General features: G+C 33.2%; 1 pseudogene; it reads right to left on the bottom strand.

Moving 5' to 3' along the window:
* Positions 1-19,413, bottom strand: LOC105180079 (ubiquitin C-terminal hydrolase 13-like; annotated as a pseudogene).
* Positions 19,414-23,349: the final 3,936 nt, after the last annotated feature.

Genomic DNA, 23,349 nt, shown 5'->3' with positions numbered 1-23,349 from the left:
TAGTGGGGAGGATAACAACAAGATTGAGCACAACGAGAAGAGTAATGACGATACATAAACACCTTCAGTTGCTCTTCAATCTATCTCCTTATCTATCTATCTATCTATATATATTTCTATATATACAATTAAAAAAATAGACATCTCCCAACAGTAATGTACATGAAGTCAAGTATAATTAACAATTACAAGTACTATATACAACTCATACAACAAATCTAGAATACGATTCTCAGTGTCCAGTCTAAAGCAGCTGATTTTCATCCACGACACAAATCTAGAACACCCATAATAAGTTGTTGGATTACATGTGAATCGACAGGAAACCCTACAACAAGAGAAGCTCTTCAATATATGTACAAATATGTATATTACACTCTCAACTTTGATTAATGTTTTACGGGTGAATAGCAATTTACCCCCTTGTGATATTAAAAATAAGCACATTACCCCCTATAAAGAAAATATAGCAATTCACCCCACTATTTATAGGGAGGTAAATTGTTCTATTTTAAAAATTACAGGAAGGTAAATCGCTATTTATATTTTCATAAGGGGGTAATTTGCTCATTTGCGATATCACAAGGGGGTTGCATTCGTTTCTCCAAATGTTTTACTTATGATTTTTCAAGATTTGGCTACGTAAGGACTCCATTGGGGGCCACACTCCTAATTGTATATCCTCAAAGGCTTGTTATGTGAGGTGCGATACTGAAAAGAAGAGGTTACTGTAGATCTTAGTTAGAACTATTCTTATAGAAAACGCAAACATATCACTGCAACTGCAGATATAAAATAAATATATGTCATGAATTCGTAAACTCTGTACGTTGCATGTTTTATTTTCGTTTTTAGAGCAACTACGATACGCCTTGTGTTCTATAACATGTCATATTAAGTTTTCTCTTTGCACGTAAGGGTTAGGGCTCATAATATAGCAATCAACTTATCTGTGCAGTAGATAACTAAAAGGACATGTAGCATGAAATGAAATTTTTATGTTTATGCAAAATGTTCGGCAAGATTATCAACATGGAGCAACAAAATCAAATTTATTTAAAAAAAATGAAAATAAAACAAGGTATAGATTACCTGATTTGAGGGCGTATTGTTAACGTGTTCCAGTCCAAGATGTTGCTCCCAAAAGACACAAATACTGCTTATATGTAGAGTCAAAACATATTATGAAATTTAAGCGCATTTGCATATAAATATTGTCACAGAATGTGTTTGTGGGAGAGAGTGAGTGAGACCTAGAAATGGTTGAACAAAGTATCTGAGTCCTCCAAGTATTGTGCTTGACTATGCGACACAAAAGCAAATCTCCACTGCATAAAATCGAGAAGATTCAAGCATAAAGTAGAAGTTGTAGCATGCCTAACCACATAAGCATCATACCATCATTTTTATTTAAAGTGATAGTAACAATTAGACTTGGGCTGTAAAATACCTTGGAAAATTCCTCATATCGTACTTGCAACTTGTTCTGCACACGAACCTTGATATGAGACAAAGTTTCACCATCATTGATCATCAATAAAAATGCCTTGCTAAGATTTTTAATTCGCTGCCAGAAGCAAAATGAATATATAAGAATTAAAAATCAGAAAAGAAAAGTAACAAAATGAAGTGACACACATGAATCAAACATTTACTTAGGCCAAGAAATTTCTCTTCATCTGGAATCTGCAATGAGAAATTATGAAAGTGGAGAAATTGTTGATATTAAAGATGAACGTATGGGGAAGCCAGTTTTAGCCGACAACACTTTTTCCTTTAAATTGCCTTCCCCACACGTTCATCTTTAATATCAAGAATTTCTCCACTTTTATAATTTCTCATTGCAGATTCCAGAGGAAGAGAAATTTCTTGGCCCAAGTAAATGTTTGATTCATGTGTGTCACTTCATGTTGTTACTTTTATTTTCTGACTTTTAATTCTTATATATTCATTTTGCTTCTGGCAGCGAATTAAAAATCTTGGCAAGCCATTTTTATTGATGATCTATGATGGTGAAACTTTGTCTCGTATCAAGGTTCGTGTGCAGAACAAATTGCAAGTACGAGATGAGGAATTTTCCAAGGTATTACAGCCCAAGTCTAATTGTTACAATCACTTTAAATGAAAATGATGGTATGATGCTTATGTGGTTAGGCATGCTACAACTTCTACGTTTTGCTTGAATCTTCTCGATTTTATGCAATGGAGATTTGCTTCTGTGTCGCATTGTCAAGAACAATACTTGGAGGACTCAGATACTTTTCTCGATTTTATGCAGTGGAGATTTGCTTTGTGTCGCATAGTAAAAAGACCTCCTCTTTAATATACGCATCTGCATGTAAATATTCTCACATGGTGTGTCTTTTTGAGAGAGTGAGTGAGACCTGAAAATGGTCAAACAAAGCATCTGTGTCCTCCAAGTATTCTGCTTGACTATGCGACACAAAGCAAGTATTCTGCTTGACTATGCGACACAAAGCAAATCTCCACTATCATAAAATGGAAAATTTTCAAGCAGAAAGTCGAAGTTCTAGCATGCCTAACCACATAAGCATCATACCATAATTTTCATTTAAAGTGATTGTAACAATTAGGGTAAATTATATTTTTGGTCCCATAAGTGGACTATTTCCAATTGTGGTCCGCACTCAGGCCAATTTGCATATTTACTTGTGGGACCAAAATTAGAAACATGTCCACTTATGGGACCAAAATTATAATTTATCCTTATTTTGATTGTATTGACTAACAGAGAGAGTAATTATCGTAATCAATTGGATGAAAATTCCTCAATGGTCCTCAAATTGAAAAAGAAAAAACCATATATGGAACTCAAATTGAAAAAGAAAAAACCACATATGGAACTCAAATTGAAAAAGATAAAACTATGAAGTAACGAACTGAAATTACTACCGTCTGCTTTTGAGCATCCTCATGCATGAAGTGACACACATGAATCAAACATTTACTTAGGCCAAGAAACTTCTCTTCCTCTAGAATCTGCAATGAAAAATTATAGAAGTGGAGAAATTGTTGATATTAAAGATGAACATATGGGGAGCCAATTTTAAAGGTAAAAGTGTCGCAGCCTATCAAAGACATAGTACTGACATGGAAAGCAATTAGCAAGATATTTTTTGTTATGTGTATCACCTGAAAAATGCAAGCATTTATATACATAGACACACATATGTATAGAGATAGAAATAGACCTCCTCTGCTCATAAAGTCCAGCGGTTGTCATTTATTGCTGCGATCTTATCACTATTAGGATATATCTGTAGGAACTTGGAGTTTCAGCAACTTAAAAAAATAAGCATAGAAGGCTAGACATATGGAATTTCTACCATCCATTTGGAAACAGAATATACAATTTACTAAGTCAAGACCACATGGGCAAAATACAAAAACCTAGGAACTACTGAGACTCAACTTCCATATCATAGTGCATATCTCCGACAGGTGGAATTTGTGTGCAGTCAACCCATACAAGATTTTCAGCGTAAAATAAATTGAATTTAACTATTTAAGTTGGATTATTAAGTAAAATTTTAGAACAATATTATTTTGATATTAATATTACTAAACTAACAAATGAAACAAAAAGAAGATGCAATAATTCAGGACCTTATAGATCTTGTGCAAGAATACTACCAGCAACCTGAGCTCTGCATTTGGACAAGAAAGTTTCACCTGTTTAACGTAAACATTGCAAAAGTTAAAAATCATATAATGCTATGTTATGCGACAAATCTTAGAATTCTAGGAACACACACACACACACTCCCGGTAATAACTTGTCAGCTATATTACCTTCGCCTAGAGATGCTCAAGCACATCACCAACAGTTCTTTCTTTTGGCAACCTAATACTGCGAGTTTCTAGCTATATATGGAAAACAAATAAGATATTTAATGTTTGCTAAATATAAAATAAATTTGCAAGTCTTGCATATGTATTAATACTCACTTCAGAGTTTGCCGCATAGTTGAAAGCTAGTTTGAGGATTCTCAACTCTTGCACTTCTGGCAGAGGTATATCCACTACTTCCAATTATAGAATACCAGAAAGCTGAACAAGAAAGTAATGCTTTGTTAGTTTCACACCCTCATCAAATGAATCCCAACTTAGAGTTGTATGAATGCATACTTGGTTATAATGCAGCAGCATCTCTAACAAATTTTCTACTCCTCGATATCTTATCGAATGAGCTTTTGGTCGCTGAGAGTAGATATTGTGTTATGTAAGCCGTAGTTTGGACGGATCATCAACTCCGAGTTGGTTCGCTACTTTTCTAAAAACTTCATCATTTGAATCAAGCTTTGACGTTCACAATTAGTGGAATTTGAATAGCAGCGTTAAGTGGATCAATATTACCAATCATAACATAGAAAATTACATTCTAGAATTAAAAGTCTGTCTTCTATTGAACTCACAGTTGTAAACAAAATTCATCCTTTTCAGGCCTTTCCAAGGAGCGAAAGTGGATAACCTACAGATCAACAAACCAAAAAGGTCAGGATATATTAGATGAAGTTAGAAGCATCACATCATTGATTTAAATGGGGAAAAAGAATAATTTTAGACTTAGAACCATTATTTTGGGGTCACTGAAAGGAAATAGATGTTATAAATGGGGTACATTGAGTAACTAATAGTGTCCAGGTATGCACAAGCACATGCACAGCAAGATAATGGAATCAAGACCAGGTGCAAGAGAAAGAGCAAAAATTTTAAAGAATCGTGGAAGATAATATGATGAGATCACTCGATAATATTATACTCCGATATGATTCATTGTTTCTCGAAAGTGAGAACATTACAAATTTTATATTTTGTATATTTTTAAGCAAATAATAGCATCAAATACCAAAATACTTCAATAGGTAAAACCTTTTGTAGTCAAACAAATAATATGGGCTAGGAAAGTAATTAATTATGCTTTGTTCAAGCAATTAACGTATACAATAGTCAATATGAGGCACAACATCCACTATGTGATAAAAGGGACCATTTCAAGGAGGAGAAATGCAAAGAGAGAAAAAAAAAAGAGAAGTCGAAGAGCAATAAAGCACACAAACATAGGCATCACACTAAGATAACAAGAAACAACGAGCAAGAGAGGGAGAAATAGAAAGAGCGAGGAATTTCAAAGAATCGGGCAAGATAATATGATGAGATCTGTTTGGAAATTTATCCACAAATGATGAACCCAAATTAAACAATAACTACAGAGATAATGGTGGATTTGAAAATCCTTATACAATAATTCCAGATCAATGAATAAAGAAAGAATAACAAAAAAATAGCAATATGGAAAGCAGTAAAGTAACTGGCTCAAGAGTCAGATCCGAAAACCGAATGCCCAAGCGCCACCCCGGCCGGCAAACCTCATGGTTGCAAAAAATCCACAAAGCCACCAGGACACAAAGACCCACAAAGAGACCACTTAGGCTTCGTTTAGTATCACTCAGAATTCCACTAAGAAGTTTCTTCCACACTCAGCAAATATTCTCACAAAGTATTTCATGAAAAGGGGTTTTAGTTTTGATGTTGTTCTATCTCTTTAAAACCATAGAAGACCAATATACAGATATAGATAGATAGAATACAAACACAGAGATAGAAAGAGGTGAGATGATGAGAGATTTCCAAGAGCATTGGAAACTTGAGAGGAACAAAACCAGAGATAGAAAGGAGGGAGACGAAGAGGCATCGGCTGAATAGTGGAAGAATAAGGTTAAGTAGTGATTTAGGGTTAAGTAGAAGAAGGGTCCAGTAATGGGCCGGTCGAACAACTGGGCTGCCATCCAAGTGGGGGGGGGGCACGGGCCAAAAAATCCAACAACATCATTGGATAATATAACATTATACTCCAGAATGATTCATGCTTTCTTGGAGAGACAATGTACATGTTTTATAGTTTCTATAATTTTAAGCGAATAATTGCATCAGATGTCCAAATACTTCAATAGGTAAAACTTTTTTATGAAACAAATAATATGGGCTAGGAAGGTAATTTAACTACGCTATCTTTCGTCAGCTTATACAATAGTCAATATGCAACACATCACTCAATATGTCAAGGAGGAGAAACACGTAGAGAAAAATAAAAGATAAGTTGGAGAGCAAGCAAGAACGCAAATATCCAATATAAATGGGTTGTTCATCTTAAGAGGTCTGCAGCATAGGGTGCTTGCAATAGCAAGCTCCAATGTGGCAAATACGAGTCTCATATATGTTAGCCCTCTTATTGCTATTTTTAAGTATAAAATTCAAGTAAAGACATAACGATTCATTTTCTAGGTGAGAGATGTTGGATAAGTGTAAACTCGACAGCTAGAGATATGGTTTTCAGTCTAATGCAAAGCTACTATATGAAGTCTAAAATTATAAATAACTATTGATATTACACTAGAAAGGGAATCTATAGAAGAGAATTTCAGTGAGAAGGAACTATTTGAAAGAATAACAAGGACAACATCTAATAGAGATATACTCTCATTAAAAATAACTAAAGTTGAAGGTTAGAAGGAAGTACGCACCTGCACGCTCATCTGCACCTAGGTCCGGATGGAGGAATGTATAAAGTGAGTTTTGACATAAATGCGCATCTGCATCTATATCGGGAGAGAGGAAGACATGAAGTGAGCTTGACGTAAATGCTTATCCGCATCTAGGTCTGGAGGGAGGAACCTGAGCTTGTCGTAAATGCTTATCCGCATCTAGGTTTGGAGGGAGGAAGACATGGAGTAAGTGTGGCATGCATGCTCATCCGCATCTAAGTTCAGAGGGAAGAAGGTTAGAAAAAAGTGAGCTTGTCTTCCAGGTAATGCGCATCTAGGTCTAGATGGTGGAAATTAAAAAATGAGTCAGTGAGACGCACATGCTCATTCGCATCTAACTCTGGAGGGAGGAAACTGAAAAAGTAGTGAGCATGATGTACATGCTCTCCCATGTTTAGGTTTTGAGGGAGGAAGGCTTAGAAAGAAGTCAACTTGACTTGCATGCTCATCCATGTCTAGGGTACGGAGGGAGGAAAGTACGAGAGGTTTCGTATTTCTCTAAATCCTAATAACCAAAAACTTGCAAGAAAGTTGAAATTTGTACATGGTTTTCAGTCTCATCAAATGTAACCTCCTTCAAAAAACTTTTTTGGTTCAATGTTAGATAATAACTAGGAAACACCTAACATATTTAAAATATTCCTATAAAACAAGCAACTAGGGGGAACAGAAGAAGAGGATTGGACATCTTCTAAGTGATGTGTTTACATTAAAGAAAAGCTCAAATATGAAGATCTGCTTGTTGTGAAAGAGGCAATTTCAAAAAATATTAATGACCTATAGAAATGAACTATATGTCGAAAAGGTCAAAGTTAGACCAATATGGATTATGTTTCATACTTTAGGAAAAGATATTCCCACAATCCAGCAACACCATCAACATAAGAATGAAATATGACATGTGAAACATATATCTTGTAACTACAATATAGTGATTCTACCTAAGATGCTAATGCATACAGATAAATATTACTAATTAATATCAACACAATATTTATGAAAATATACTTGAAGGCTATGCTGGTATTCAAGGAAAGATGGAATATCCGGGCAACAAAATAGCTTCCTTGTTTGAGCAGACAGTGACATTTGATACCAGACAATGTCCCCATCCTCTAGCTGCAATAAAAGAAACCAGAAAGCTATAAAAATACAATCTTTGTCCTAACAAGATACTTGTGCTTGTGATTTTCATATACCTGGTTAGATGTAAATGTAAGTCCCGTGTCAATGTACGCACACATGACTGTAGGCTCAAACTTTATCTCCTGAGAAGCAAAAAACACAAGATATCTTCACCATTTAAACTATATTCTGAAAGATATCTTCAACATTTAAACTGTATTTGTACATTTTATGAAAGATATCTTCACCATTTAAAATGAATATGCATAGCAATCTTTAAGTCCTTGTAAAGAAATTGCATCTAACATGAGTTATGTTCATCTCCATGACATTTGACGGATGCAATAATAGCTCCATTTAATGAAAACAGTTGCATGTGGCTTTCATTTTAAGTTGCAGCTAACAACAATCTATTACGATTGTTACCAGGATTTAGAAATAAGCAAATACTATCTCTTCCATTCATATACTGGAACAAACCTCGAAGAGTTCTATCTCTTCATCAGGAGCATAGCCTGCAAGCTGATTTAACCTCTCTAGAATATCTGATGGCTTGTCACAGCTCTTGACAAAAAGTCTTCTAGCATACCTGGTATGAAACGAGAGTAGATTAAAGGCCAATATCATTCTTTTATCTTTACTTTTCAGAGAATTACTTGTGTCTATCCTTTCTATAGATATTTACTCCACATAGAACCTCATGGGAAACAAGGGAGCAAGAAAAATACCTTAACTCCCCTTTCTCAGGCTCATAAAGTTTAAAGAACAGTAAAATGTCATCACTTTCTTTATCAGGGAGAGGGCCGGCGCGCAAATCCTTAATCATAGTCCAAAAATTTAATAAGACCAATGATGTAAAGAAAGGCCTTAGCTCATTTAGTACATACATTTGGAATTATCACGAATTACCTATGCACGCTCTACTTCTAAAAACAATTGCAGCTCATCATTGGAGATTCTTACTTGATAACCTCTTTAAATGGCTGACTACAATCATATAACAATCTGAAATGAGGGCGACCACCAATCACACAATTATAAGGTAAATCTTTCTTTTTTTTGTGTAATATGTTTAATAAATATTCTTAAATACATTAATGTTTTAAAGTTATCTTCCCAATCAAAATTTTAAATTTTCTTAATAAATAACCTTGAGTTTCGAACTTAGTTTTTCCTTTCCAAGTTATGTCGAGCACTAACTTGAGCTTGAATCTTAAAATTTTTTCGAACTCATATCCTTACAATTACCCAAAAGAGAATAGAAAACAAGAAGCAAATGCTATATATTACCCAACACGACTCAAACTACATTTTTAATTATAATTCTTGTTGCATCTTCTATTTTGTTTCACATATACATATCACGTGTCTAAAGATTATGTTATTAAGTTTATATAAGGAAAAGATTTTATACACGTCAAAATATATATGTGAAACTAAATAGAAGATGCAACAGGAGTAGAAAATCCAATGTGAACACAAACAGGAAAAACCACATAATGATGTGGCAAAAGTGATAAAAAATATAATTAAAAAGCATAAGATATTTACGGTGTAGGACTCCTCTAGGAGTTTCAATGGCCGATTAGGACGATAAGTTTTATTTTGGCACTTTCCCCATAGCCAAAAACACTGGAAGTACACCGGTATAAGAATTTCTTTGGCAATCTCTTCCTGTCAGTTATCTTCAATTTTAGCTATTATGAACATAGTATAAGTATGGGAAATAACATTTTTCTTCCCATAAAATAAACCCGTCCGCTTTTGGTCCCATTGGTTATGGGACTAACACTTTTGGTCGTTAACTTTCAAAACTTAGTACTTTTAGTCTCATGACACCTTTTCATTAGATAATTAACAAAAAAAACTACGTGAAAGTTAAGTGCATGGAACGAAAGTGTTGTATTTTTAAGTTCAGACTAAGGTGAGAGTCATGTAACCAAGGGACCAAAAGTGTAAAGTCCAAACGACCACGTGTTTTCATTAAAATATCTAACAGAAACGTTTAATGAGACCAGAAGTGTTGCTTTTCATAAGTTACAAGGACAAAGGTGAGTATTCCATAACCAATGGGACAAAAAGTAGACCTAAATTACGATATAAAAAAATTATTTTCCCAACATAGTACAAGTGACGAAAGAGTCAAAAGAACTACAACTTTAATTACATTATGGATATTTAAGGAATAGTAGATTGCTAAATGGTTAAAATTACTAACTTATTGGACGAAACATGCTATTTTCCTGACACAGTACAAGTAACAACAATAACAACTAATAATAAATGAAAAATTGTTAAAATTACTAAATAATAACATGCTTCACAAGAATAACAAAAGTTTACTCCTATAAGAGTAAATGATATGGTACACAGGCTAATCATGTACAGAGGGGAGAAAATACAATTACATACATAAACAAGCAGATTTTACAATAAGAAAAGTTCTAATTGATAGCTTAGTGAACTAATAAGGTTGATTTTTGTTATTAGCTCTTCTCTGACATAGAGGGAGATTAAATTTCCTAGTGCAGTTGTTAGTTACAAATTCTATTACATTTCAGTATACACGACATGTGTATAAAATTCATCCTTAGATGAAATTAGTTACGTAATCTTTATATTAAGGTGTGTATGTATGTTATGGAATAAAAACTACAACATAAATTGTAATAGAAAATTCAATCTGTATAAAAGGACACAACAACTGTTAAGATTAGGAGAACCTAACTTCAATCAATTGGAAATACATATATACCTTAAAAGTGTGAAATGGTTTAAGCTTCTGAACACAAAAGCTTCTAATTTTGGCATGATCCACTAAATCAAAACATATATCCTTTCCAATCTGCCTTGTGAAATCTTCAACAGTCACAATCTAAAGACATCACCATCGTTCTTTAATTAAAAATCTGCTTAAAATGGAGACAATGAAATAGTAAAACTGTTACTATGTAGAAGAACTGTCAATATAATTTACCATTACAATCATGTACATATCAGCTTCTACTTTTCTTTTTCTTGTTTAATTCTTTCTTTTTTTGCTCCTTCTTCAACCTCTCCTACACGAATAAAAAATTTTACTAATTCGAAATATATAGAAAAAGAATAACATGGTGTTTGGCTAAGCTTATACTATGTGCTCTTGAGATGTTTAGAACCCTATGTGCTCTTGAGAACCATTTAGTAATTTATTTATTTATTTTTTTTTTTGAAGAGCTTATGAGATCCTCAGTAAATGTTTTGGATCTTATATTCTCTTTAAGAAAAGGTTAACTTCAAATAATATCTTATAAGTTCTTCAAATAATGTCCAAAAAATAAAAACACACTCATAATTTTGTTAGTATTTCTGTTTTAACCTTCATATAATTTACATCCCCCCAAAACAAAGTTATCATTTTGTATAATTTTAAAGTATTTGCTCCCACTTATTGTTTCATTAAATACTGAATTACATGTAAGATTTTAACATAAAAACCACATTTTTTCACTTATTGTTTCATTAAATACTACATGATTAAGTAAAATAGCATTTGCTCCTATTTATTGTTTAATTAAATACTGCAGAAGAACATATAATGAAGATATTCAAAACAATATCATCGGCTACATTCCAACTCTTCAAGAATATCTATGATATAAGGTTTATTGACAGTCATTCTTTTTTTTTTTTTGGAACATTTTACAGAGATGAAATATGCATTGCACTGAATAATTAACAATGTAACTTATCATGTAGACCAACAGACTGACTACTGGAAAATTCTTATTCGTTAAAATTGGATGAACTCATGAATTTTAAAGAAGAGGTTTCCCAAATTAAAAATCAACAAGAAAATTTTTAGTTTTTAAATTTACACAAAAAATTCATGCACCCAGACAAAACCTATGATAAAAAAACATGCGTGGGTAAGATTAGCGAAGCAAAAGAAACACGTGACGACCATGTCTGTCGTGACTCCAATCGAATAAAGAAATTACAACTTGTTTTCTAATGGAGAAGGAGGTCTATATGCACCTCGTTGTGGCTTGGTGTAGACGGCGTCAGAGGCACTAAGAAGAATGCAGGTGTAGTTATGTATTGAATTTAACTAAAATGAAGTGAATTTAATGGAGATTGTTGCCTGTGCACAGGAAAAATAGAGAGAGGGTTTGGATGGAGAATGATGGTGCTTACGCTGGGGAGTTTGGCCAACTTGGATTTTCAAGGTTTTTTGAAAATTTCTTGTGAAACGGAAATGAGGTATCAAACGATAAAATCTTGACTCAAATTAGGAGGAATTTATTACAATAAAAATATTGTACAAATTCACCAAACTTTCACATGGCACCCCATCGTTCTAATCAAATTATTATTCCCTCCCCTAGGTTTTGTATTGTTTATAAAATTAGCCATTTTATTTTTAAAATGAGAAAAAAAGAAAATTCTTGAATTTTTATGGGTGAAAATATCTTTTGTATGTTTAATTGACGTGCATTACATAATTGTTTATTGTTTTATTGATATAGTGATTTTATTTGTATTTGTTTATATCAATTACAAAGGCTCTTTTCTCAAGCGGCAAAATGATTTCATTAAATACTTGTTTTTTTAAATAAAATTAATTATTTTATTAAATACTTCTTTCTAAATATAATTAGAATTTTACATTTGTGAGATTGTGAGAATGCCACAGTCTCGACTTTAGCAGAATTTGTCAATGCCACCCAACTCATAAAGTCCTAACTATAGCTTTAAAAATATGCGTAAAAAAGTAGGTGGAGAAAGACATATCTAAGGCAATATATTCTCCAACTCTACTGTTGCATCAACCTAGCTCTCTTAATATTGTTGCGGTCTTAGTTACGAACGATGAATGTTTCTTTTGATTTATGAACATGATTCACAAAAATAATCAAAGTAAATTAGAATATTTCAAGTAAAAATCTTATCATTATCGAGAAGATAGATATCAATAATAATAACAACCAATTATAGGTATTTGAAGATGTTCTTTTTCTTTTTGTGGATAGAACAAAATTGTGTGTTTTAATAATCTAAAAGAAGGAAAAAGTATAGTTAGTTCAAAATGATTATATTTTATTTTATTTTATTATTGCCATTCTTCTTTCAATTTTCCATTTCCATATTTGCATACAAAATTAAAAATGGAAATTCATTAATTAGAATTATCAAACGCAATCTTATTATGAATTTATATCGGCAATGCAAGAATACTTAATACATCTGTATTCTTGGCCAATTTTTTTAAACATTATCACTGAATTCTAGTAGGCACATTGGATAGGAACAATGAAAAGATTCTCATACACCGAATAACATTTAATTAAATGATTCTTTCTGCTCATCCCACCCTTTTTCATTGAAAACAACAATTCAACAGAAACCTACAAACCAACTAGGAAGAAGAAAGAAAGAAAGAAATTAACACCCACTAGATAATGAAATTGCAGCATAATCCCTAGTAACAAATGTGAAGATTTTTTAAAGAAGATGCTACGTACATGAAGCTTCGTTCACATTCTAGTTAATGGTTATTTCCATTTTCTTATTTTCTTGGTAGGCATGCATCTGTTCAAACATTTTATTGACATATTTGAAGGCAATAATGTGTTATACATTTTTCTCTCTCCTTTTCTTAAATTCCTTCTCAGCCTCCCCCCTTCCCCCGCCCCCACACCACCATCACACACAAAAGAAAAAAAAATAATTGTCACCAACTAGAGAATGGAATTATAATAATATCCATCATAATAAATGTGAAAATTTTCCGAACAAGATACCATGTTAATCAGAAGTCGCATTGTCACGCCTCGGATCATGGGTCATGACATGGCCATGCCATCAAGCCCATAGCCTTAGTACCAGAAGTGCCCACTATGAACAATAGATCCAAACTCAACAGTAATAACACCTAAGAAATAAAATCTCAATACATATTTGCAGCGAAAAAACACAAATCTTAAAATCTAAAATCTAACACCAAGTCCTAACAACTAAACATAAGTAGAAGTAATTTTAATGAATAAAATTTTCTACAGAACTTATTAATAGATGCCACTTGCATCCCTTGATTAGCTAGCAACCGTAGTATAGCTCCTCCTTACAAGCCTCATACACCTCATTTGCAAGATATGGTAAGTGGAATAAGTGACTAATCACCCAGTAAGAGATCACTATCTCTTAACAGATGGGAGCATAACATGTTGATATGGATAACTATCATTTGCCAAAATGTTCAAAACCAAATGAAATAAATGAGAAAAATGTAACGCTTTAATATACTTTAAAACAGAATAAGAATTCTAAACTTTTCAATCTAAAATAAAGGTGAACAAAACAGTCTCGTGTGACAATCTAAATCTTGTTTGATTAGCGCAAGTGTTTCTACAAATCAACTATTTCAGTTATATTTACGTAAATAGAGCATTCATATTCTAATTATTCTTATGCTTGTCTATCGCTCTACCTTACACTTATCTTCGTCAATTTCAATTTTCTATAAGTACTTATTGACTTGGGTATCAGAATATTAATGCCTTTTTTTGCAGGCCCCCATCTTAACACTTGTGAAAAATCAAAGCCAAATATCTCAAATTGAACATTTATACCCAAACGAGCAATTTTCACTCGCAACAATTTTGATAAATATATATTTTTAAATTTTACTTTTCAAAAAATAATTGTTAAATTCAAAAGATATTGATACGTGCCAAAAAAAATGTACGAGTCAAATCTTCGATACACTTGAGCTTCTTAGTCGGCCCAATTTTCTGCAAGCTTAAGGATTGGAATTTGCAAAAACAAGAACTGAAAAGAGATAATATGAGCAAGAAATTATGAATTATAATGAGAAGTCGTGAATAAGAATGAATTTGTATGATAAAAATCACTTGTGAATACTTAGAAAGCCATCTCTTGCATGAGTGGGTTGAACCTAATTTTATAGCCAAAGTGCCCAGTTGGCGAGGGAGTCTGGTCTCTGAGAGGTCGAGGACGCAGTTGCCAATGGATAAGCATCCTTGGCATCCTTATCTTGTTGGTTGGAGAAATCTACGGGAGTGTATCCTAGTCAAGAATTTTCAATTGGAAGAGAGTCCTACTTCTTCAGAGATCTGTCCTCCTGAGCCTTCTCGTTATATCCCTCTGCCGATGGCGCTCAGCCTGGACAATGTGATGTCCATAATATTTTATACATAATTGAGAAACTAATTTGTAATTATGAAGAAAATTTATCTTTAATTACAACTAAATTATAGGTTGAAATTGAAATATATTGGGGGCAAATTTTTATAACAAAGAATTAAGTAGGATATAATGAAAAATTTTGAATAAAATAAAAATAAATTAAAAAAGGATGAGAATTGCTGGGTGGGCCATCACCTGCCGCCTCATTCGACTTATAAACATGCATACACAAGTCACAAATACCATTTTGTATTATTGTAACTATTAGAGTATCATTTTCAATTAATTTAGAAATGCTCTAAAATTTATTTCTATTTTATTTGAATTGACTTTGAAAGGCTGTTGAGGGAAAAAATATTATTCTCCTAGCTTTTTGTTTCTGCATCTATTCCCAAGATGGTCTGTTTCTCCACAAATATAGCATCTTCTTATTTTCTTTGGGGGTATATTTTTAGCTTTTCAGCAATTTTTGAGCTAAGTCTTTATCTTTATTGATTTCTTTTCATAATTTTTCTTTTTATACCTCTTTTCTTTATTTTCTGAAGTTCTATTCTTAGGAATTTTTGTCTATTGGATGGTTTCATTTCCATCCCAAACTAATCATAAAATTGTCTAAATTAGTGAAATGACAATAATGGTAAATTAGTGAAATAATATATATAGTCTCTTACTACTATAGTTGAAATGTTCTACATGAATACTGAATTAGGTAAAGAAAAATATGAGGTTGATTCTCTATCCCTTTGTAAATAGTCACTAGTCAAAAATGGAATGTCAAAATCAATCTATAACAATTTTAGAAAAATATTTACTGCTCTTATATACAGTGGAACATATATTAATTGTATTAAAGGAGGCCTTCTACCAACTAGATATTTTGAAAAGACTACCCACTCTTTATCCTCTACTAATGACAAAAATTTAATGTAAACTTTAAATTTTCAAAAGCTAACATATGTAATAATAAAAAATGTATTCCAACAAGCTTCCTATTAATAAAACATTTAACTAACGAAATTATTCTTGGAACACCTTCCTTAAGAAAATCTTTCCAATAAGAAATATTACTGAGGAAGGTATAATATGAACCTTTGAAGATGAAATAATAAAATTTGAATTCATCACCCAACCAACAGACAAAATTATTAATGAAATAAGGAATTTAATAGTATCTAAGACTAACCAAATATGCTTTATCAAGGAAGAAATTAATTCATTATGAATAAATGAACTACATGAGATCCTAAATTACACGGAAAAATTAAAATGGCTCATAATAAATTTGAACTTGAAATATGTGATGAACATCCCAATGCATATTTGGCATAGAAAAAAATATATTGTGAACCTTCCTTACGAATGTGAATTTTTAGAAGCAAATATCCCCACTAAGACAAGACCTTGCCAAATGAATACTGAATATTTAAAATTATGTGAAATCTCAATTTTTCATAAAAAGAAAGGACCCTATGTATTTGATATAAAATACATAAAAATAAAATAACTATATCTATAAAACAATAATTAATACACATTCTGCCTCAATTAAACATATAAGAGGAATTATCATTCATCAAAATTCAAGAATTTTTGTTTCCACATTTGAAACTAATAAAATTACTAGTTTGATAAACAACACAAAACCTAGGGGAGCCAATAATAATTTGCGAAGAACGACGAGGTGTCATATGAAGATTAGTGAATTTTGTACAAATTTATTTTTGTAATAAATTCCTTTGATTTTATGAGTTGTTTGCACGTATGGAAGTTTCCTAAATTCTATATCCAGGTTGTTAATGATGAGCCATCCATAAGTACGCCTATGGCTCTACAAAGCTTGTTTTAAGCTTCAGAACAATGAAAATTTGAAAAGATGCTTTGGAGGGGATACCCGTGATTCTTTCCTGCAACATGATGTATAGGAACTCAATAAATTCCTGTCTGAGTTGCTTGAAGAAAAAATGAAGGTCTACTAGTAAAAGAATACTACTAGCACTGTTTTAAAAACACTTTGTAAAGGTGTTATACAACACTTATGAAGGACAACACAAAAACTAAAATGAATGGAATGTTGATACAGGTCTAATATACAATGTCATTCTATGGTAGTTGTAGTTGAACTGTTTAACCCTTAGGCTCTTTGATTTCACTTTATAACCTTTTTGTGTCCTCTATGAAGCAGATCTTCAACTTGATAAGTATGTTGTAGTTGAACATCTAAATGGTGATATAACAAATATCATGCCGGATAGTATGGTGTTCAACTGAGTAGGATAACTTAATTTACTCAAATATATTAGATTATTTTCGCCTTTTCCATCTATAGCCGATACGTTGGAGTGTTATTACTTGGTATTTTTGTGAGGATGACTTGCTTGTTTTTCTTTAGACTTTTATTTCGTCACACATTATTTTGGTTTTGTCAAAGGACCATCTTAGATTGATGCTTTTCTCTCTTTAGGAGGCTAAGAAAGGTGTATTCTCTATTGTCTTCCAACTTATCAGATGCATGATTGCATTTTTTTATCATCATACAATACTAATGAGTACGGTCCAAAGATTAGAGAAAAAAATGCACAAATAGCTATGTATTACCTCTTTCAATGTGCATGATCTGCTTAGGATGACTAGTTAGGTAATAGCTTTGTTCTAATTCTACAATGTGTATTAGTATGCGAATAAACGTTAGATAGAAGCTTTCTCTTAATAGAAGCAAATACAATAAGAATTAGCCTTCTATTGATAACCAAATTTATTACGTGGGTATGTATTCCCAAGATTAATAATTGAAATTCCATGGGCTAATTGAAATTGTTATCCTGCATGTCAGAGGGGGTAGCACTTTCAGGATACCCAAATATGGTGATTGCTGAAGTTCGAGAGATTTGAGTTAGATTAATGGAGGTCTGCCAGCTGATGTCTGGTAGAAGAAACAGAGCAAAACTGAAGAAGGAGCTTCTGCAGTGAAAAACGCCTAACACTTATAAAGTCGCAATTTTCCATTTACATTTTCTTGTATCCGTTTGACTCCTTCTTATTGGTTAGTTGAGAAGTTAGTTTATTTCCTTTGTATATAAGAGGGTTTGGAGACCCTGTGTTCTGCAACTTAAATTTTCAGATATTCAATAAAATAAAGAGAGTTCTTGGTTCCTGTTTTGATACTCGCCCAATTCGTTTCTTTAATGGCTTCCTCTAGTTCTTGAATTCTAGCATGGTATCAAGAGCAGAAAAAGATCCATAATTACTGTTAGTTCAAAAAAAAAAGGGAAACAAAAAGCCAACAAAAATAAGAAAGCAAGATGATGCGAAACCATTATCAGAAAACATGAAACTGCAGAACAACGATCATACCACCATAAGCTTGGTGACAACCCCTTTAGATGGAAGCAACTATTTCACCTGGGTCAGATCAATCAGATTTGTCCTTGGTGCTAGAGGAAAAGAAGGATTCATAGATGGAACATGTCCCAAACCAGAGTAGGACAAAACTGAAATCAAACAATGGAGGAAAACAGACTGTATGGTCATTACCTGGATTCTTAACTCCATTTCGAAGGACATTGCTGAAGCGTTCTTATACACCACTTCTGTAAGAAACCATTGGCTCGATTTAGAAGCAAGATTCGGTGAAAGTAACGGACCACTTTTATACAAATTGCAAGAGTTAGTTCTGGAACCAAATTTGCAGAGAAGACTAATTTCACTCAGCTCATCCAATTTCTGATGGGCTTAAACGATGTGTATGATCACATTCGCAATCAAATTCTGGTAATGGATCCATTGCCTTCAATAGGGAAGGTGTATTCTATGATATTACAAGTAGAAAAACAAAGGGAAGTAAATGCCAGGAATATTGAACTTGACAAAGAAGAGGTCATGGCAGTGCAAACTATAGACACAAGAAAACAGAGTGGTTTCAGGAATCCCATCAAGAAAAGGAGTGCTGCTAAAAAGAAGTAGATGTATTGCACGTACTGCAAGAAGTCAGGCCACATAAGGGAACAATCCTTTGAACTGAACAGCTATCTGGAGTGGTATGAAGAATCGATGAAACAAAGAAAGGGTGCAAATAAACTTGTGATCAACAAAACATTCAATACACACCTGGACAATGGAAAAGGAAACACACAAGGCTCTTCTTAGAGTGAAAACAGCCTTTCAGAATTAATCAAAGCTAAAGTGAGGAAAGCTCTGCATAATTTAGATTTTTCTCAGAATTTCTCCAACAGCATGTATGCAAATAACTCTGTAACTTTCGCAGGTACCCTCCTTTGACTGAAGACTTGAAATACCTGAAAAGGGATAATAAGCATGCTGATCTATGGCACAATAGACTAGGACACCCTAGTAAAGATGTTATGTTTCATTTCCCTTTAAAATAGATAGGAATGAACCACTCACTTGCTGTGAAGTATGTCCACTTGCTAAGCAAAACAGACTCCATTTCCAGCTTAATGAAAATCACTCTGACACTGTTTTTGATCTCATACACATTGATGTTTGGGGCCCTTATAATCAGTATTTTGTCACACATTGCACATATATGCTTACTATTGTTGATGATTGTAGTAGGGCCATATGAATTTACATGATGGTTCATAAGCCTCAAGTGCAACAAAAACTGGAATGCTTCTTAAACATGGTTGAAACTCAATTCAATCGTAAGGTTAAAAAGATCAGAAGTGACAATAGTACTGAATTTACCAATAAACAATGCCAAAATTTGTTTCAAAATAGAGGGATACTTCATCAAAGGACAGTCACGTGGATGCGATGACTGTATCTTAGATTTGTTTAAGAGGTGATCGTGTCTCAAACATGGTCATCATAAGTATGTAGTGAGGACGGTGAGTTCCTTAGAAGAGGATCTGTTTCCTATCAAAACGTGACACCCAGAAGATACAAAAGCCACTATCTGTGCCGGAAATCCAAAAAGTGCAATAACAGATCGGCTAGGAAGGCTTATCAAGATATATTTCATCAAAGGAAGTAGAGCAGAAAAGGCTAGAGAATATGTACATGCTCTTCCCAGCCTTGAATTGAGGAGTATTTGCGCAGTAGATGAATACATCTATTAGTTTCGCAAATATTTCTTCCAGAGTAGAGTAGCAACAGAAGTAGCAGCTCCCATATTCTTTGTAAAGATCTGCAGTCCATGGAGAGAAATGTTGATCCATTCATACAAAGTACCCACGGGACAGCTGGATTCAATTTCAAAGATGAAGATTGGTGTTATCAAGCAGCCATCCAGAAAAACATGAAGAAGCTGAGAGGTAAAATTAAATGAACCCCTTTTTGTTGTGATACTAATGATTTTTCCACTACTATAGGAGAGTCAAGCGAGCCAAGAAAGACTAAGAAGCAGAGAATATAGTGAGCTTAGAAGCAATAATGTTGTGAATAAAGAGTCTTGCATTGCACGCACCACTCAAATTTGGTGCACAATTAAAGTTGAGTATGGAGGCTGTTTCATACAAAGTGTTGCATAGCATAAATCCAGAATGAATATAAGGGACTGAAACTCATATAAGAAATACGCTGGAATCTAGTGGCAAATCACATCAACTGGGCAACAATAGTGCTCTGAGCGCTTCCAGTACTTGATTTTTTCTCAACATTCTTCTTCCAGCATCCGGCCCCTTTACCTTTCGCTTCTGAGGTACATGACTTGGTCAAGAACAAGGTGAAAGGTCAGTGCGAGCTCAATTGTGTTACAAGTGTTTTAGATGTTAGAACGTCTCAATCATTTGGAATGATAGAAAGACGTTTATGGAAGTCTAAAATACGAACATTGTTAAAAAATTTCTCCATAGTAGGAATTGAATTCCTATCTAGGGATAAGCTATCCAAGATTCAGTCATGATGGACTGATGAGGGGCTTAGATGTTTGACATCCCCTACGTCTTTGCTTTAAGCAGCATGTAATATTGTTTGGTGCACTGAACCCGATGTTGCTTATGTTTTTTTAGCATAACAATAGATATCGAGTGTGCACTGATAAGGCAACACACAGATGTTGAGGAGCTATCTTTCATACCTGAGTAAGGACTAAAGAAGAGCTCTTGACGCACATTAATAGAAAATATATTCTGGATGGCTATAGCAATAGTAGCTTCCGAGATCATATGAATAATATTTAATCTAAAAAAGAACGTACATTCGAGATTAATGATAATGTGGTAATATTGAAAAAGTTCCAATTAGTATACCAGAAGGAACCTTATCATGAAAAATTGAATGTATGGCAATTTTAAAGTTATAAGTGGAAAACGTTAGGACCGAAAAAAAAAACACGATTGTTGGGTATGCTACCTAGCACAGCCGCATTAGTAGTCACTTTAGAGGATGACAACTGGGCTACGCACAAGGTAAAAGGCCTGAGATCTCATCACAGGCCCAAGGAAAAAATCTTAGACACCAGCATCTGCTTTGAGTGATGATAGGAAGATGTAATATGCGGTTGGACTGTAGGATATTGGCAGAAACAAAAATTAGATCCATAAGACCTAGCCGATATCAGAGATTGCTTATTATCTGGAAATGTGAGTTATTGGCTTTAAGATCAAGTGGGATATTGTTTGAATGGGTGACCAAAATCCAATTGGATTGGTGGTTTTGAGAATCATTGATGCAATCTTTATTTAAGCAATATTTTTTCGATGAATATGTTAAGTATTCGTCTTCGGCACACGTATTTGTTGTGCTTACCAAATTACGTCAAGCACTGCTTTGACATCAGAACAGATGTCCACTAACCACTTTAACAACCATGCAACAATTGGACTCCAGATTGGATGGTGGTCATGAAACCGATTGCCAAGGTTAGGTTTGAAATGTTCTAAGTCGAGGGCCTCGAGACTAGGCATCGAGAGTCCTACTGAGGCTTGCATTGAGAGTCTCATTGATTTGATGAGGGTCGTGTTTCACCAGCAACAAATGTGAGATGTTTATGCGATCACAGTGGGTCGATTGGCTAGGTGTCGAATCGACTGAACTGACTCGTGGGTATCATTATAAGGAAGCCTTGCAGGCTTGATCGATAATTTTAGTGATTATATGCAACTTGCCCTGAAAAATCCTCTAAAATCTCTTATTATAGCCAACATCATATCAAACTTTGAATTCTAAACTAACTTCTAAACTTTCGGTCAGCGATATCCTCAAATTTACACTAGCACACAACTTGCACGTGCCAATTTCGGATAAATTCTATCCAAGTGTGTTAGCAAATCGCAAAATTTACTAGGATAACAGGTCTAATTGTTAGTTTCACTTTCTGAACATCCAAAACTCCAAATGCCTCTAATTAAAGGACAAAAAATTTCAATATAGCCTTTCTAATTTTCAAATCAAAGTAATGCCATTAATCAACCTTATTATCTAAAGGTAACAACATAATCTTAATCTCAAAATACTTGATAATTAAATATTCAGCTTGGTCCACAAATATTTTTAAACCAACGTGTGCAGAAAAGATGAGAGAAGAAAAAGGGATTTAATGAATTTAAATTCGTGTAGTTTTGTAAATGAGTAAATTATTTTTTTATAAAAAATAATATCAACTTAACCGTCTATGTATTTTCTTTTTTTTTTTTCATAAAAAGGTAATTTACTCATTTACAATATCGTAAGAGAGCTGCTTGTATTTTTTTTCTAAGAAAAAGTAAGTGCAAAACACAATATTTATATTATTTGGAGAATTTTCTTGCTGTTTATCAGTGTTTGGATGTAATTTATTGGAACAGACTTCACACTTTAATAATAGTAATGTAAACAATATCAATGATGTGTCATATTCTTTACTACAAAATTTGAAAAGTCTTTTTGCCGGTATCCATTCATCAATCATATATAGAGCAAATATTATTGTAGTACTGATTATGCGATTGATCAATCTCTTTGCACCAATGTTATGATAAGTATAACATAATTGTTGCTCGACTTGATTTCAATTAAAATTTCTTTATAAATTACTAGAATTTATAAATATATATGAAATATTGTTGAAAATACGCAAATGATACAAAATTTCGCACATTTAAGATAAAAGTTAAAACAAAATAAAAATATAACATGAAGAGTATTGGGGAAATAATGGAAAATTCTGGCTCGAATCCAATTCAGTTAAATATAAATAAATCATATGGGAAGTATAACACATTTATCGTATAATCAATTTAAAAAATATAATTATCACATAATAAATACAATATACTTACTTTATAATTAATTTTATTCGATTAAACCTGATTCAAATAAAAATTGTCGAAAAATAATTGATGCATGTAGGGTTGATGAAGTGGGTAGGAAAAAGGAAGCATGCGCGAGGTAAGGGAATGGGGGGAAATTAGAGATAATTTTGTTGACATGGGTATGATGGTGTGGATAGAGGGACCAAAGACAGCTAATGTAATGACGTCCTCCGAGTCATCAGTTCTATATATAATAATAATTATTACATGCATCAAAC

This window comes from Sesamum indicum, linkage group LG1 (assembly GCF_026168435.1).
Source record: "Sesamum indicum cultivar Baizhima isolate 11 linkage group LG1, ASM2616843v1, whole genome shotgun sequence".
In the NCBI taxonomy this organism is placed as follows: domain Eukaryota; kingdom Viridiplantae; phylum Streptophyta; class Magnoliopsida; order Lamiales; family Pedaliaceae; genus Sesamum; species Sesamum indicum.
Note: the sequence above shows the minus strand (reverse complement) of the source record. Positions and strands in the feature narration are given on the sequence as shown.